The sequence below is a fragment of the Brachyistius frenatus genome, unplaced genomic scaffold (genome assembly GCF_029030835.1).
Source record: "Brachyistius frenatus isolate BFR_SWC_R1_liver_20210118 unplaced genomic scaffold, ASM2903083v1 Contig_29, whole genome shotgun sequence".
Taxonomy (NCBI): domain Eukaryota; kingdom Metazoa; phylum Chordata; class Actinopteri; family Embiotocidae; genus Brachyistius; species Brachyistius frenatus.
In genome coordinates this window covers 1,126,465-1,130,795 of record NW_027210628.1, presented here as the reverse complement: position 1 = coordinate 1,130,795, position 4,331 = coordinate 1,126,465, and positions in this window count along the sequence as shown.

Here is a 4,331-nt window from a genome sequence, read left to right as displayed (position 1 = left end):
CACACACACACACACACACACAAAATAGACTTAAACTCGAGTATTGTTTCACAAATATGTGAATCATGAATAGGGTGTTTTGCAGTAGAGTATTTAGGAACTGAGTGACCATAAGCCATTTTAAAGCCATTGTAATGTAAATGCTCAGAAAGAGTGTCAAGATTCAACATGATCTGAGGTTTGGGGTCTCAATTTTACATTTTTTTATTTTGTGTTCAGATGTTTTTTCTTATTTCGTTTCATAGATTGCAACAAACAGACTGAAATCAAGAATAGTTGGACAAAATATGATAAAAATATAAACCTCCCCAAAACTTGCTTTTGCTGGTATGGGATTAAAGCCTTTTTGTTTTTTTGAGAAGAATCAACTGCTTCGACGGTGACATTCCCACGCGTCCCCCTAACGTGAGGCCGCTGAGAAAGATTGAAGGGATCACTTACATGATTACAAGTTGTATGCATTTGACAAGCGTGTAAATAAGCTCAAATGAAACGTCACATTTCAGTAATACCAAATACAGGCTCATCAGATCTGAGAGGATTACTATGACTATTTCGTTGAATCCCCCACAAATACTGAAATATAACGAATGAATGTGGGGTGTCGTATCATATGCACAGCATTTGTCTTCGCTTCCGTGACGTGACCGATGTTCACACCTTAAAGACAGTGCCACATAAATGGGCAACGTCTCCTGAAAGCATTTCAACATGTATGTTCAGTTGTCCTTGCACACTACATTTCTTCCTTGTATGATGGGAGCGTAAAGGCGTGGAGTGAGGAGAGGGAGAGCACAGGGTAGCGCATGAGCAGGTGAACTGGGACAGTATCTCTACAAGTGTCCTTCTGAGTATGGACAGTGCTGGATTCCCTGTAGCCTTGTCGTGGCCTCAGTGCCTCAAATCCTTCAATGTATGAACACTGCGAAGCGCAGAGACCTACTTTACACGAATCACACAGTACTGATCTGTCAACTAACAAACTGCAGTATGTCTTCAGCACATGAGCGATTTGTACATTATTTGGTTCAAAGAAAAAAAAATGCTTTTTAGAATGTCTATGTATGAACTTGAATTTTAAATTATTCTTGCTTTTTTTTTTTTTTTTTTTAAAGCACAGACCTATTTTGAGAGAAAAATAATGTAAATATTTGATTTATTTCATATCCAGGAAACAAAAGATTTATGTGGTCACAGCATAAAGAGCAATGCTTTGACTGAAGAGATGTATTTCAAGACTGAGGCCCATCCACCCAGATCTGAATATCTGCTTTATGAATGTATTATTCTTCTGTTCTGAACCCGGTCGAATGTTCAACTGCATGACTCTTTAATCTCTTAAGATGCCATATTTTTTATTTATTATTATTATTTTTTACAATTACTGGCCCATACTTTCATTTCGGTCACACTAAATAAGTCCAGAAATAGCTGCTCTGTTTTATTGAGCACAAACAAAATGTGTACAGCACACACACACACATATCACAACAGACTTTTATTTTGTTGGTTTGCTTTGGCTTTCATCTTAATGTACACTGGATAAGGCCCAAAACATACCCGTTTATTGACACATGTTGCATATGAGTACAAAAAATCCATAACACTTTCAAAATGTTAATGACACTTGATGGAAAAAAGTTGTTGTCTTTTTTTTTTGTGGTGCATTTCATATCGTTTCCTGTTGTTGTGTGTCAGTAAAAAATTACCCTTTTTTTTTTGCCATACAAGATGCTTTGACACAAACTGGTGGTTAATTTCTATACACTGTGAGTTTCAAACAAAACGGACAAAAAAAATATAAGTTTTTTTATGATTCTTGGTGCCTTTTTGTGAAATGAATCATTTCTGTAACAGCACACTATCACTGAAACCCACAGCAGGTTAAAGTCAATCATTAAAACATTCATGTGTTATCTCTCCTCTTCCCTGACATTGTGATAAGATTACCGCTGCAGCATGCATTTGTGTCTTTTAGAGGTTAACGGTCAGATGCAAACTTTAAACCGTGCACTTTGTCTATAAACATGACGCATTTGAAAACTCAGTCACTGAGGTTGTTTATTTGTGGCTATTAAATCTATTAGTGCTGCACACACAAACAAATGACATACATGAGTCTGCTGCACTAAACCCAAACTATGATTATTTAATTCTGGCCTCTTCACATGCTTAGTTTTTATTGATTTTTATTGCATCTCTGTGGAGCAGGTTTCCCAAAAAGCCTCTTCGAAATGGTGGGAAAAAAATTTAACTTTCCAGAATCCACCTTTCTAAATGTTTCATTTTTTTTTATTTTAAGAAATGAAACAAAGACATTCAATGATCTGGTACCAATGAGGATCTTTTTTTCTCCCCTCAAGTCTGATGTGTGGACCGATGGCATTTAACATTTGAAGTGACCACAAAATTTCTGCTCATTTACATGATCAGTCTTTTACATTGTCTTTATTCATGTTTCCTGCATATGTGTTTTATTTTCTCATGTCTCCCTGTTTTGGAGAACAGCTCTGGAGAATGTGTGGACACATCATTATACCAAAGGCCACTTCTTCAGTTGTATGAGTGCAATGTAAAATTAATACACACACACACAGACACGCCAAAATGGAATATGTGAATCTAAACAGGGATGAAAAACGGCAGATGTTAACATTAACTTTTTTATTGTACGAAATATATATTTTGTGTTTTTGTTTTTTTATTTAAAGCTCACGTTATATTACTGTGAAGTTCTGCTTATCAGTGTTAAGCCTATTGTAAATAATAAAGATATTGATGAATACTGTTTCGCTTTTGGTTGTCCATCTCCATACATCTGATATAAATTGACCAAAAATACATATAATCCTTTGGTCTATAAAATGCCTGAAAGTAGCCCAAGTTGACATATTCAAAGACCTGTTTTGTCTGACAGACAATATACAGTGGTGTGAAAAGTGTTTGCCCCCTTCCTGATTTCCAATTTTTTTTTGCATGTCTGTCACACTTAAATGTTTCAGATTATCAAACAAATTTAAATATTAGTCAAACATAACACAAGTAAACACAAAATGCAGTTTTTAAATGAAGGTTTTTATTATTAAAGGAGAAAAAACATCCAAACCCACATGGCTCTGTGTGAAAAAGTGCCCTCCTGTTAAAACACAACTTAACTGTGGTTTATCACATCTGAGTTCAATTTCTCCAGCCACACCCAGGCCTGATTACTGACACACCTGTTCTCAATCAAGAAATCACTTAAATAGGACCTGCCTGACAAAGTGAAGTAGACCAAAAGATCCTCAAAAGATAGACATCATGCCGAGATCCAAAGAAATTCAGGAACAAATGAGAAAGAAAGTAATTGAGATCTATCAGTCTGGAAAAGGTTGTAAAGCCATTTCTAAAGCTTTGGGACTCCAGTGAACCACAGTGAGAGCCATTATCCACAAATGGAGAAAACATGGAACAGTGGTGAACCTTCCCAGGAGTGGCCAGCCGACCAAAATTACCCCAAGAGCGCAGCGACGACTCATCCGAGAGGTCACAAAAGACCCCACAACAACATCCAAAGAACTGCAGGCCTCACTTGCCTCAGTTAAGGTCAGTGTTCATGACTCCACCATAAGAAAGAGACGGGGCAGAAATGGCTGCATGGCAGAGTTCCAAGATGAAAACCACTGCTGAGCAAAAAGAACATTTAAGGCTCGTCTCATTTTTGCCAGAAAACATCTTGATGATCCCCAAGACTTTTGGGAAAATACTCTGTGGACTGACGAGACAAAAGTTGAACTTTTTGGAAAGTGTGTGTCTCATTACATCTGGTGTAAAAGTAACACCGCACTTCAGAAAAAGAACATTATACTAACAGTAAAATATGGTGGTGGTAGTGTGATGGTCTGGGGTTCTGCAGCAGGACGATGATCCAAAACACACCAGCAAGTCCACCTCTGAATGGCTGAAGAAAAACAAAATGAAGACTTTGGAGTGGCCTAGTCAAAGTCCTGACCTGAATCCTATTGAGATGCTGTGGCATGACCTTAAAAAGGAGGTTTGTGCTGGAAAACCCTCCAATGTGGCTGAATTACAACAACTCTGTAAAGATGAGTCGGCCAAAATTCCTCCACAGCTGTAAAAGACTCATTGCAAGTTATCGCAAAAGCTTGATTGCAGTTGTTGCTGCTAAGGGTGGCCCAACCAGTTATTAGGTTTAGGGGGCAAACACTTTTGCACACAGGGCCATGTGGGTTTGGATTTTTTTTTTCTACCTTAATAATAAAAACCTTCATTTAAAAACTGCATTTGGTGTTATCTTTGACTAATATTTAAATTTGTTTGATGAGCTGAAA